Below are 15,736 nucleotides of genomic sequence, written 5' to 3' on the forward strand. Positions count from 1 at the left end.
TGAGGGAGGTCAAGTAAGCTGTTATGTTTAATTGCAAGGTGACGATTTATGTTTTTCATTTTATATATTAATATTCATTAATGTCAACTGACTAATGAGTTCAATAAGTGATGATTCATTAATATCTTACCAAAATATAGATGACTCTTTTATTTTGATGAATTATTTTCTTTCTAATACGTGCGCAGATGGGCTAATTATCATGAATCAAAATATCAGAAGTCTGAGAGAAAATTTTGATCTTTTTTTAATACACCTAAATTCTTTAGATAAATTACCAGAAATTATAATCTTGTCGGAAATATGGATTGAAACAGCAGAACTAGGACGATATATGATTGATGGTTATAATCAGTTTTCTAAATGTAATGAAAACTATAGAGCTGGAGGTGTACTTGTATTTATATCACAAAGATTCTCCGCTATTGAAAATGATGTGACTATGACAACAGCCGATGTGATTAATGTCAAGGTCAATGTAGGTTCAGACGTTGAAATTACCTTTATCGTTCTGTATCGATTACATGCTTACTCAGTTATAGATTTCTTGAGTGAGTTGAATGGTGTTTTTGCGTGCGTAAGAGATAATAATGTTGTTTTTGCCGGCGACATTAATATATGTACTTTGAAACATTCTATTAATACTTTTGAATATCGGTCTTTATTGGCTAGCCATGGTTTCTATGAATTAATCAGCAAGCCAACTCGTGTTTTTGGAAATAGTAGCAGTTGTTTAGATCATATTAACGTAAGATCTAAACACGACGTTTTTTTGTTTGATTCAGATGTTGTGTCCTCTGGTCGTAGTGATCATGATATTTCCATTTGTAGTATTAAGCTGAAAGATCATTCAACTGATAAACTTAATAATCATTCTGTAAATAACAAAATTAATAGAAAGAAATTAAATTATGAACTGTTAAAAAATAATCTTAGATCGGTGGACTGGTCGTCAGTTTATTCCGAGGGTGATGTAAATAAAGCGTTTAATATTTTTCTTGATGTTCTAAACGATAATATTGATAAAGCTACTGAATTGTTGGAATGCAAAAATAATTACAAGCACACCATTCTGAAACCATGGATGACACAGTCGCTGTGTGAAAGGCAAAGATATAGGAATAAAATGTATAAAAAGTTAAGAAACGAATAGGTGATTTAAGATTTCAGAATTATTTTAAACGCTATTGTGATCGATTAAAAAGAGATATGGATTATAGAAAAGAGCAATATTACATGAATTTATTTAGTGTAAATAAAAATGATATAAAGAAACAATGGAAGACTATAAATGAGATATTAGGAAAAAAGTCAAAAAATAATAAAATTATAAGATCAAAGCAGGGGTAAACCCTAGTGTCATTTTGGAAGATGAAAATAGATTGCAGAGGAATTTAATAGCTTTTTGTTAGTGTTAGTGATCAGCTGAAACTTAAATTAGATCCGCCAGATGATGAGATAAATAAAGAGTATAGGACTTTATTCAAATTGAAACGAGTGATGAATTCTTTCTATTTCTTTGAGACTACTGTTTCGGAAGTAGAAATGATTATAAATTCATTGGACTCGAAAAAATCTTCTGGGTTTGACAGAATATCTGCTTCTATTATTAAAGAGATTAGTAGTATAATTTCTCCAATACTTTCGTATTTGATTAATTTTAGTTTTATCAATGGCATTTTTCCGGAATCACTAAAAGTTGCTGTTGTGATTCCTCTTTTTAAAAAAGGTGACATTTGTGATTTGAACAATTATAGACCGATATCATTACTTAGTGTTTTTGCAAAAATCTTTGAAAAGGCTATTAAAAAACGATGTATTGATTTCTTAAAAATAAATGGTTTTTTCTCTGAAAAGCAATTTGGTTTTTTGGAAGGAAAATCCACAGAAGATGCGTTATTGAATTTCTGTGCAGATTTATATCAGGGCTTTAATAATAAATTGAGCGTGGGTGGTCTTTTTATAGATATAACCAAAGCTTTTGACACTGTGGATCACAGTTTGTTACTGAATGTAATGTGGTTTGCGGGCTTCAGGGGTTTTGCTTGGAATTTTTTTAAAAGCTATTTGAATAACAGAGTCCAATGTGTTAAAATTAATAATGATGTATTTAGCTCCTTCAAACCAATAAACTGTGGTGTTCCGCAAGGATCGGTCCTTGGACCTATTCTTTTTTTGATATTTATTAATAGTCTTAGTAGTGGACCCTTTAGAGGATCACTTACTAGTTTTGCGGATGATACTGCTTTATGTTACAACTCAAAATCTGCTTTGGAATTGCAAAAGGATGTTCAGTATGATCTTCAGTTATTAAAATTGTGGTTTTCTTTCAATAAATTATCCCTTAGTAATAAAACTAAGTTATTCATTTTCTTTAAAGGATAAAATTTCTTGTATCAAACCTTTGTATTATAAATGTAATATTTGTTTAAAGTCTGATATTGCAATTTTATATGATTTGAATTGTCATAGTTGTATGCTTATTGAGCAAGTTGATAAAATCAAATATTTAGGCCTTTTTATTGATAAAAATTGTAATTGGAATGAGCATATTAACTCTATTAATAAATATATGTTATCTGCTATAAGAACATTCTACTACTTAAAGAATATTTGCCATGTAAATGTATTAAGGTTGATCTATTTTTCCATTATTGAAAGTAAGCTACAATATGGGATCACTTGTTGGGGAGGTATTTATTTCACAAATATCAATACACTTTTAGTTGCACAAAAGAAAATTATCAGAATAATGGCGCGTGTACCTAGAACGGAACATGCAATGGTTTTTTTTAAACAATTTCATATTTTGCCATTAAGATATTTATATGTCTTTAGAGTTTTAAGAATATTTTTCATTAGAGGAGGAAATGTTCAAAGTAATGCTAGAGTTTACTCTAGTCGTTTGAGATTTCAAAATAAGGTCATTCTGTTGAAGGCTAATGTTGAAGCTTTTCGTAGGTTTTTTACTTTTTGTGCTTTAAAGTTTTATAATTATCTACCTTTCCATGTGTCCTCTAGTTTAAATTTAAGAATTTTCTCAAGGAATTGAAATCTTGGTTGTTTTCACTAGAAGATGTTGAGTTTCTGTTTAGATAGTATAGTTACTTTTATATTGTATTTTTGATATTATCATATTGCAGTGAATGATACATTTATGAAGGGACAGTTTATCTCTTAGTACTCTTCAACATATTTTTTTCTCTTTATTATAAACATTTATCAAGTTTTTATATAATTTTAGCTAGGCTCTAAGCTACTCTTTCTTTATTTTCAGTGTGATGGTGCCTCAACACGTTTTTTTCAAATGAGGTTACCTAACCACTTTATATTATTGTTTTGTAATGTTTTGTGTATTATTTATTATTGTAAATTGTAAAGTGTGTCAATAAATGAACTTGAAATGAACTTGAACATGTTTATATGCTCCACATTAACGGTGAAATGCGTTAATAGATTTTCATGAAATTTAACAGGTATGTTCCTTTTCAAATTGCGCATCGACATATATATGAGGTTTATGGAAATTTTTCATTTCAAGGAATATATATAAGGAAAAGTAGCCTCCTTCATACACCAATAGGAGGGACTTCGCCCTCCTAGGTTTTTAATAAAGGCAGCGATTCAATTCAATTCAATATTAGAGTAAAAATCAGACTATAGAATTATTTATCATAAAACGAGCTGTTGAGTGAATTATAAATTGCATGCAATGGTGCATGCAATTAATATCTGAATGTAACTTGGTAAAAAAATCAGCTTTCATGTGGACTATTAATTGCATTCGATGAGGCATGCAATTGATAACTCGAAATAGCATAGTAATTCATCCCGAATTTTCCCTGCCTTCAACTCGGTAAGCTTTTTATAATAGTAGCATAGTTGTTTACAACAAATTATTGACATTGTCGGTACAACAACCCAAACAGCCATTAGTTTTTCACACACCAATATCTCGCCGACACGACAGGACAGGACATAATTTACTCTGATTGACAGTATTAAAGGAGGCTGTGGTTATTAACTACGCGAGGTCTACTGTTCACAGAACTACTAGTTTAGTAGAACGTTTATTGGAACTAAAGAACTGAATGGAACGTTACGTGCGCATGCTCATTACGGTACTGTCTTGGGATCAGATGGCCTTGTATCATTAAAATTATTTATTTTAAATTGCCTTAATGATCACTCTACTCAAACGTTCGATAAAAGATCGTATGAACAAATTCGATGTGTATGAAGTTGCCGCTTTGATAACATGCGCCACTTTATTCACGACCACTGAACAACCACGTGTTTAGTCGAGACAAGAGACGACTACTACACGACGTCCGTAGGCTACGATAAAAATCGTTGATCGATGTGTTTGTAATCACCCATTTATTTCATTGCGCTACCATTGGAATTTGGTCGTTCGATTTTTTATCGTACGACCAAAATCGATGTGTGTGTAGCTACCCTAATGATTAACGTCCCGACTTTATCGGTTCAATTATCTTTATTTCACCTTCATGTTAAAAGTATTGAACCATTTTTTTATCAATCCATTTCTATAAAATATAACTCTTTACTTATATGTGTAGTGTGAATTATGGCATAATTAATAAGAACTTGACGTTCACTGACAAAACTTTGGTAAATAGTCACTCTACGCATAGCATAGACGTATAGTTTTCTGGTCATTGAGTGAGCCTGTGCGCGTCCACTGCTCCTGCAACCTGCAAGAAGTGATAGAACTTCTTATCCTATACTCTTTTCTAATCTTGTATTCTGCAGGCTGAAACCTATTTAATTATGAATTTCCGTAGATTTTCGTAAATTGAAAATTTTTCAATTTAATATATATTAAAAAATTTTCAATTTAAAATGAATTGAAAATTTTCCAATTTAGGAATATCAACGAAAGTTTAAAATTAAATGGGTTTTAGTCTGCAAAATACAGAGTTAGAAAAGAGCATAAGATTAGACAAGCTGGGCCGGATGATTTAAATATGGAGCTGTTCAAGCATGGGGTCTCCTCATCGAACTTCGCTTCCTACATTTGATAAATAATTATGTGCTGGAGACAGTTAAGGATCCCAGAAGTTTGGAAAGTGGCTACAGTCAAATCTCTTTTCAAAAAGGGAGATATAGTCCAATCACTATATATACATTGGTGCTTGAAATTTATATTGTAGTTCTGATTTTCAATATATTATTTGGATACCGTACATGACATAAGTCCAGAACCAATATCTTCATGCAAAATTTCCTTGTGCTAGATACAGAGTGGCACAAAAACCTCGTATTTTCAGTTCATTTTCCAGTTTCAGCTATTTCTGCCAAATCCAGTAATCGGACGGAAAAATTTGCTCTTGCCTTTGTTTTAGATTTAATTCTAATTTAGATTTAAAAATTCTGAATAAAATGAGATCATTCGGAAGTACCTACTGAGTTATGATTTTTCAAAAATGAGTAAAATTTAAAGAAATAAATCAATTCTGATGAGTTTTAGTTTTGATCAACAATATCTTCCGATTGCTGTCATTTAGTTAGATGTATAATTTCAAAGTCCCTCTGGGCGTATTTTTGTGCTCTACTTTCTAAGATCAGGTAGAGCGCTCTATCTCATATAGATTTCCAGGTACACCTGACAACAATGCTCCTTGTATTGTTTCCAAGTCTTCCTAAGTGTTCTTGAGTGTTCCAGAGTGTTCTTGAGTGTTCCTGAGTGTTCCCGACTGTTCCTGAGTGTTCTCAACTGTTCCTGAGTGTTCCTGAGTCATTGGGTATTTTGTATTGTGAAAAACACCTCATTTTTAGCTTTAACCATCACCAAATTCCAAATACTAGAAATTGGCCATTTTTTGTGGATTGGAATATGGGCTTAAGTACACTCAACAATAAATTTTCCACTTTTCGACCGAATTTGACTTATGATGCATGATTTTGGATCGCCTTGACGAGCCGAGAAGAATGAAATGTAGTACGATGAGATCCGAGCATTGTGTCAAAATTATAAGTGTTTGAAATTTTGATCCTTGAGGTGTCCTTATGCGCGCCTCTTCACTAGGAAATACTAAAATGAAGTGCATCTAACGGGTAATTCTCATAGAACATAATCTCATGAACTTATGTCATTGTGCGCAATATCAATGTGAGGACAAATGGTTGATGATTTTTGAAAATTAGATGTTGTTCACAATACAAGGAGCATTGTTGTCAGGTGTACCTGGAAACCTATATGAGATAGAGCGCTCTATACCTGATTTTAGATTGTAGAGCACAAAAATACGCCCAGAGGGATTCTGAATTATACATCTAAATGGTAACAATCGGAAGATATTGTTGATAAAAAACTAAAATTCATCAGAATTGATTTTTGTTTTTGATTTTACTAATTTTTGAAAAGATATATCTCAGTACTTTTTGGAGATAGAGAGTTCCGAATGACCTCATTTTATTCAGAATTTTATAATCTGAAACAAAGGCGATAGCAAATTTTTCTGTCCGATTACTGGATTTGGCAGAAATAGCTGAAAACTGGTAAATGAACAGAAAATACGAGGTCTTTGGGCCACTCTGTATCTAGCACAAGGAAATTTTGAATGAAGAAATTTGCCTCTGGACTTCTCTCATGTAACCAAATAACATATTAGAAAATCAGAACTACAATATAAATTGCAAGCATACCCCTTTTTTATGTCTATATTGACTGGACGAAGTTCCTGTGACAACTATAGATGAATCAGCTTGCTAAGCACTGCTTATAATCTATAGCATGATTATCTAGGAAAGGATGCAGCCCGTAATGGAAGTTCTCCTCCTGGAAGAGCAATGTGACTTTACTTATACTACCTTAGCGTGCTATACTGTGTGGATGGGGGCGCATATCAAAATCTCTGCCCGGGCGCCTATTAACCTCGGGGCGGCCCTGTCATCATGTGCATGACAATGTATGAATCATAAAAATAATAGATAAGGAATAAATACATAATAAGATTACGGTACAGAAGTTTTCAATTACTACAATGATTGACCGAGCGAAGTGAGGTCCAAGATTCAAGTCGACGGTTTGGCATTTCTCTCAATGTTTATATGTTGCGCATTTACGGCGAAACGCGGTAATAGATTTTCATGAAATTTGACAGGTATGTTCCTTTTTATGGTTTTTGGAAATTTTGCATTTCAAGGATAATATAAAAGGAAAAAGTAGCCTCCTCCATACGACAATATTAGAGTAGAAATCAGACTATAGAATAATTATTCATCATAAATCAGCTGTCGAGTAGATTATAAATCGCATGCCATGACGCATACAATTCAATATCTCAATGTAACTTGGTAAAAAATCAGCAGCTGTGTAGACTATAAATTGCATGCCTCATTGTATGCTATTTTTATGCACTATTAATAGGATGCAAAGAATTTGATAATTTATCGCGCTAAATTCCGGAAAGCGTTATAATTATTGTGATTCTGATCAAATAAATAGTTGGTGTATCAGTGTGAATGTGGTTTGGGACGTCGTTCAGTTATAAATGTTATTTATTCTATTGATAAAATTTTTGTTCATTATTATTTGCTCTTATATTCTTTAATTTTTATAAGTTTTGGAATTTTGAATTCTCAATTTGTTTTTTTTTTTTACTTTTTTCATGAGTATTTGAAATCTTTGTACTTTTCATTTTTGAATTAGGTGGTATTTTTGTTGTTTGTATTATTCATTATTGCATAAGTTCGTATTATTTTATCATTTTTTCTTTTTTCATTTGTATCTGTACAATTTTTATTAAGGAGACATATTTGGGGAAACCCGTTGTCTCCATTGTGAATAAATAAAAAAATGAACTATTGATTGTGTGCAATAGCGCATGCAATTAATAACTAAAATAACATAGTATTGTCTCTCGAACTTTCTCTGCTTTGAACTTGGGCTGTCCTGTTGCCAGTATGTCTTGAAGAAGATTAGCTTTTGATGTTAGCATTTTTGATACACCAACCCCAACAGCCATTAGCCGTTATCACACCGATATCTCGCCGACACAACATACAGACAGGATTTACTCTGATGGACAGTATAAGAGGAGGCTGCGCTTAATAACTGCGCGAGGTCTACTGTTCACTGACCTACTAGTATTATTGAATTCACCCTGCAATTTTTATCCAATTCTCTATTACTTGCAAATTTGACTTTGAGATCCTGTTCATGAGAAAATTTTCCGGTATACAATTAATTGATTAATTTATGGCATATACGATCAAATTGCCTCCTACTCACAGTTAGGTCCGATAGTGATACAGAAAATGGTAGGCGAACGAAAACTTCCTACTTTTTTACATGAGCTGTGAGCAGATTTTTATTTTTATTCAGGGACACAATAATTAAATTCTTTACAAAAATTTGCCTAATTTTAAGTAACTGTACTTTGAAATCAATAATATTGCACACAAGTAGACAAAAATAATACAGTACAAAAAATAAGTTCATTTTTATTGAATAAAAAATTGAAATATGTTTATTCTACAGCTAATATTAATTTTCTAAATTTTGGGGAAACATTGGTATTATTATTGTTCAGTACTACTACTTTCTTGCTATAGGTTCTACCAGATTCTTCATGGAAAAAGAATCTTCATCAATAACATTAATGTGCTCACGGAGTTTTTATTTTTGACTATTTGAGTTCCCGCGAACCATTTTATTATTATTAATTCGAGGGCGCTGAATCCGAATCTAAACTCAAAATTTTTCTATCTAGATTTTTGGTAACTACACGCGCCCGGCCGGAAGAGCCTATACACTCACTGATTTCGCCCGAGCCGAGCCGCGCCAGTAGCCAAGGACGAATTTGGCCTGGCCCGGCTCGGAAGAAAATCGCCTACACACTCACGGATTTCGCCCGAGCCGAGCCAGGCCAAATCCGTAGGTGTGTAGGGCCCTTTAGATTTTTGCCTCTTAGATATATGTGTGTGTTCAAAGTCCTGTATATGTTCTATGTAATGTCTGAAAACGGTGGTCATGCGTTGCTCAGGGATGTCCCCAGCTATCAAACTAGGAGAGTGACAGCTGATTTACTGAGACTTCCCAAATCGTAAACCACTTGTTTCCAGAAATCGTTTGTATTTCTTGGCCCCAAGTTTTTTAATAACATCCCAATTGAAATCAAGAGGATTAACAATCAACTTGTTTTCAAAAAATAATAAACTCTGTGGTCTCCGTAATTATTATTTTTTTAACTAACTCTGTGGTCTTGACTGTTGAAATTCAAACACTTCAAAATTCAAATTCAAAACACCACTACAACTACAGTTACCGGAAGCAATGTAAGTTACCCGTTTGATGCACTTAATTGTTTCATTTCCTAGGGTAGAGACGCGCTTAAGAACACATCAAGGATCAAAATTTCAAAACACTCATAACTTTTGTCATAATATTCAGATCTTTTCGTACTGCAGCTCATTCTTCTCGGCTCATCAAGGCGGTTCAAAATTATCATGAGTTGAATTTGTTAGAGAAATGAGAAATTTATTGTTGAGTGTGCTTTAAACCATATTTCCATACACAAAAATGGTCAATTTCTAATATGTTTGAGTTTCTAATATTGGTGTGAGAAGAGAAAATTCTTCAAAACGTTAACTAAGCTTACGAAACCTTGATTAAGATATTATACAGCTAAATGGAAATATGTGATTTTGAATTGGCAGTCGGAAGATATTGTTGATTAAAAACGGAAATTTTACCTCACTCATTTCTTCTGTGATATTTTAATGATTCACTTATTTTTGAAAAATTATAACTCAGTACCGTACTCATAGAAGATAAAGAGCTCCGAATGATATAATTTTATTCAACATTTAATAATCTGAAAAAAGGTTTGAGCGAATTTTCTGTCCGATTACTGGGTTTGGCAGAAATAGCTGAAAACTAGAAAATTAATGGAAAAGTTAGGTTTTTGGGCCACTCTCTATCTGGCACAAAGAAATTTTGCATGCGAAAATTGGTTCGAGACTTTTTTTATTTATCCAAACAATAATATATTAAACAATCAGAACTACAATGCATATATAAAATAGTGACTGGACTATTTTTCCAAAATCAACACTATCAACTGGAATTTTCCAACACTAAGAGTTTGTTCACATGACAGCGACTTACGCTCGGTTGTCGCGCGGCTCGATTTGCCAGTCCGTACACATGACAGCGATTCATGAGCGATTTGCCCTCGGTTAAGTCTGAGTACAACCGCCGCGATTCACCGGCAGCTACTAAAACCGAGCAATCGCGCGACAACCGAGCGTAAATTGCTGTCATGTGAACAGGCTCTAAAACTGCAACTGTCGTAGAGAAATCCACAGAGAAAGAAGAATTTTTGAAATTACTTGTTTAAATAAGTAATTAGTCAGATCGCAATCTCTTTTGTTTAATAAAATGCCATCATAGAAAATGTTCTGTGCAATATGAAAAGTGTTATATAAATTGATTACACTTTAAAAGCTGCTGTCTCTTTCTAATAAGAAAAGCTTACAATTTTTAAAATAATTACCAGGATGAGAGGAAGTGATTGCAATTGAAGTCAGAATACTTAAAAGTATATGCTTTTTAATAAAAATATTGAATTTTCTAATAATACTATAGTTTCTAGGCCAAATAAGCCCGAATATTTATTTATTTAACTACAAAGAAAAATATACTTGTTGAAAATATATGAACAAACTAGCTTAGCCATATAAACGTTTGAGGGTCGATATACTAGCGTATAAAAAACAATAAACAAAAAAAAAATAGGAAGAAATATTATTTATTATGTTATTCGTTATTGTTATAAACATATATATCTTTGTCTACTGTATCTTATACTAGCATGTCTATGTTTTATAATCATTAGCTGTTCGTTGAAACCAATTTAAAAGTATATCATCATAGACAAATTCTATTATTTATGTATTATTATAATTATAAAAAAAAACTATATAATAATTTGGAACAACTTCAAACCAGGAATTTCACCATATTTAAAGCTTTAAAGTTGGACACAGTGACACCCCCATTCGGCGTATTGGTTACGTCATAGGATCGGACCAATCCCGAATTAATATGTAAATTTGGCAAGATAAAATTTGGAGAAGAAATTGAAGTGAAAACTAGAAGAGGAAGACTCGAGGCCATTTTTGCAAGGATCATCGGTAGGATGCAGACCTAGTCCACGTACCTAATTGTTTAAAAGCTTTAATTTCTGTTTCATGTAACTTAATCTTCGTTTTCTGTTTTTTAAAAAGTTGTTCCAAAGTTCCTATAATAATTGTGATATCAAGATTTTAATTTCATTTAAATAAACCCCTAAATTATATCAGTGAAGTCTGTTCAACATTTTTCGCCACGTGGAAGGACCCAGCCGGAACGATATATTCTACGGCCGAATATTTTCGAAAAACCAAAAAACGGAAACAAAAGTCTACGTAAGTTGTCGAATATAAAAGGGGATCCCCATAAATCTGCGAAAATTGTACAGCGCATAAATTCGTTCAGTTAGAAAAGTCATGACTATAGTCTTAAGGGTACAAAACTTATCATAATTAATTTTTATAATATTAAATACATTTAACTATCCACGCTGTACTTAGCTAAAAGGTCTATTTTCCTTAGGCGAAACCACACCCTGAGAATAATTTCAATTGTTAATTATTCTATTTTCTGAATCACTATTTCATATTAACTTGTTTTTTCTTGTTTAACTAATTCAGTTTATAACCCTTTTCTAAGGGCTACTATCCATTTCATTTTGTTTAATTGAAGAATACCGAACTTTCTATATAATATTTATAAATTAAAGATTCAAATCCCTATCAACCAACATTTATTTGTATCCATTGAAAATTACTATTCACATAATTTGTTCATTAATTATTCCATATTGCTGTAACGGTTTATCTATCAGAATATATCCATATTACCGTTTTGCTAAACTGGATTTACTTCATTTTACCTCCAAATTCGTTCTTTCTCGACTGACATACATTGATCATTCAGGACACGTCCTGTTTTGCAATAGTCAGACAGTAGCGAGTATAGTATCTATCATTAGACTATTATCTATCCTGGTGGTAAGTGGTGGTCGTTTTTCCTATCAAGTAATAAATTCTGTCATTGGGAGTATCCCACAGAATCAAATAGTAAATCAACTCCCACCGGCCTGCTACACCGAGGTGAAGTGAATCCCGCATCATCAGCCGATCAACGTTGAAAAGAGAGGTAATAGATCGTATAGACAACGTTAGAATAAACTCGGTGCTCGAAATATTTACTATTTTGGTCCAGCACTTCGCTACATAACCCATAGTATTTATCAGAGACCTGGTTCGCATGGATTTGCCATTCTACCTGTTGTTCATACGGTCTAATATCTTTCAAATTACGGCACAAGCATTGGATTCTGGATATATTGGTCATCACTTGGAGAAAAGGTTCACTCCAAAGTTACTATCTCTGTGGATCATAGTGACAACAGGATTTATTTTCAGCAGATTCAAGTTGCACTGTATTTTATTATTAAAGTGAATTTAATTCCACCTCACTATATTACAGCCACCTACCATATTAAGTTAGAGTCTCAGATCCCGTACTTCGGCTACCATTGTAGACCGTCAAACCCTCTGCTGTGCAAATTAACTTTTTCAATTTGTCCCATCCATATATTAGTCATTCTGCTTCAATACATCGACTTAAGTGATATCGACAATTCGATTAAACAAACATCAACCGATCTAACCTACAAATATTTATCATTGAATCATAACCTCAAATATTACAACCGTTTAATTATCTTATTTAATCAGACTATCCTAATCGTAAATCACTTATTCATTTTGCGTCCTCTTCTTTCTACGGAACAAAACAGTGGGGCATTAAATGTTGAGGAATATTGCCCTTGATTTATGAGTGTAGTTTTGGTTAAATTGGTAAGTGTTTATAATTATTAACTTTAGTGCATGTTCATGCCCCTCCCAGGAGCAGAACTTGACAAGTAAAACAAATATTTATTTAAAAGTTTTACATGATTAATTATTAAATTAATATTACCAAAAATTATTATCCAAAAAATGTTTTAATCACACTGATAGTTGCTGATAAAGTTTGTCAGAGTGAAGGATTCTGGGCCGGAGTCACTTTGCAGATGCTCATGGGATTGCTCCATCTGATGTGTGTGGTGGATGGATGGCACAGAATGACTATTGGAACAGTGAGGTGATTGAAGTGAGGTTGAGTATGAAGGGCTAGGTGCACTTGACTGAAAAGTAGGCGTTGAGGAAGTTATGTTCATAATTTCGGACTCTGCCTCTGAAACTGCTTGAAAAACTTTGGCTCTGATGCCATGCTGATAACGGTTGGGCATATTTTTTGTTAGTTGGTACATTGTCATAAAGAAATTGAACATTGGGTCATTCAAATTTGTAGATTCTTCCGACAGTTTTCTCCTGTCTTCCACCTGTTGTCTGGCCCTCTCTTCTCGTTGTTTAATAGATTGGCCCAGTAGATCTCGAACATCCATTTGCTTCTTTTTTTTGGGAGGGAGAGGAATCTGCTGCTGTGGATTTGGGATCCGGGATAACAAATCTGTGTTATCACCTTTCGTGTCCTCCTTCATCAATTGCAGGCTGCTCAATTTCATTGTTTTCTTCGTCAATTGAAGCATGAGTCTCGTCAAGATGAAGTTTAAACGAACTTTGACTTCCTCCACTATTAAATGTCACATTATTGGTCTCCAAATGTGAATTTCCCGCAGGCTGAGACGGAAGCTGGGTTTCATCATCACTTTCATCAACTAAATTTCCTTCTCGTTGCCCACATGACATAAACGGTTCAAGGAAAGACATTTGATTTTGGTACTTCCATGTCCGCATCTTCTGAAGTGGAGCTCCACTAACATAACTCTTTTGTGACGTCGCCGAGCATCTCGATATCCACCTCTCAATTTCAACCAAATATTTTTTGTTTCTTCACCTGCAAATGTAAACAGATATTCAGTATACAGGATATCTCTCAGCGGGGAGAGGATAAAATATCTTGCTATTCATTAAATGTATTACACTACTTGATATTCCTTTGTTCTTACAAATTTAAATCAAATGCCGTTCGTTGGTTTTTCCATCAGTAACATAACTTTTGGTTATTTCAGATATATTGCTTCCGGTGATAGCTACAAAAGTATTGCTTACAACTTCAGACTGGGAGACCGAACTGTTTCTAACATTGTGAAGGAGGTAGCCGTCGCAATATGGGAGCAAATGCAACCAATAATTTACCAGAACCGTCTACACAAAAATGGGAGTCAGTTGCAAACAGATTTGAGCAAAGATGGCAATTCCCACACTGTGTGGGGGCAGTAGACGGTAAGCATGTTGTGATTAAAAAACCTAACAAAAGTGGTTCTTCTTACTTTAATTATAAGCACACATCTCTGTGGTTTTGCTGGCTAAAGTCGACGCAGATTACAAATTTATCACCGTTGATGTTGGTGCCATGGGACGATTCAGTGACGGAAGTTTGTTTTCGAGCAGTGCATTGGGAAAGAAGCTGATGAAGGGCAATTTATTACTTCCTGAGCCAAAACTGATACCTTCTATTGATAACCCAGTACCGTATGTACTGGTTGGAGATGAAGCTTTTCTTTATCGGTAAATCTAATGAGGCCGTATCCAAGAAGAAATGTAACTGGAAATTACCAGCACCAAATATTCAACGCCAGACTTTCTCGAGCTAGACAACCAGTGGAATGTGCTTTTGGCATACTGGCTTCACGCTTTCGTATTTTTAGAAGACCATTCGAGAGTAAAGTTGACACAGTGACCGATGTTGTAAAGGCAACTTGCGTTATTCACAACTATTTAAGGAATCAGTAATCGTTTCAAATGAAGATTTTGAAGATATTGAAAGGTTGCCACAAAATCAATTACTTGCTCTCCGAGGTTGCAGAATCAGACGTGCATCAAATGCGTTTACGATTAGAGAACAGTTCACTAAATATTTCAACAACTTTGGAGCAGTTCCGTGGCAAACCGATAGGTTATGCTTGGAAATTACTAGTTGTTTGATGAATTACATTTTGATAATGTTGTTTAAAAACGGAAATTTTACCTCACTCATTTCTTCTGTGATATTTTAATGATTCACTTATTTTTGAAAAATTATAACTCAGTACCGTACTCATAGAAGATAAAGAGCTCCGAATGATATAATTTTATTCAACATTTAATAATCTGAAAAAAGGTTTGAGCGAATTTTCTGTCCGATTACTGGGTTTGGCAGAAATAGCTGAAAACTAGAAAATTAATGGAAAAGTTAGGTTTTTGGGCCACTCTCTATCTGGCACAAAGAAATTTTGCATGCGAAAATTGGTTCGAGACTTTTTTATTTATCCAAACAATATATTAAACAATCAGAACTACAATGCATATATAAAATAGTGACTGGACTATTTTTCCAAAATCAACACTATCAACTGGAATTTTCCAACACTAAGAGTTTGTTCACATGACAGCGACTTACGCTCGGTTGTCGCGCGGCTCGATTTGCCAGTCCGTACACATGACAGCGATTTGCCCTCGGTTAAGTCTGAGTACAACCGCCGCTATTCACCGGCAACCGAGCAATCGGGCACCGGCAACTAAAACCGAGCAATCGCGCGACAACCGAGCGTAAATTGCTGTCATGTGAACAGGCTCTAAAACTGCAACTGTCGTAGAGAAATCCACAGAG

Source organism: Nilaparvata lugens, chromosome 2 (genome assembly GCF_014356525.2).
Source record: "Nilaparvata lugens isolate BPH chromosome 2, ASM1435652v1, whole genome shotgun sequence".
NCBI classification, from domain to species: Eukaryota; Metazoa; Arthropoda; class Insecta; order Hemiptera; family Delphacidae; genus Nilaparvata; species Nilaparvata lugens.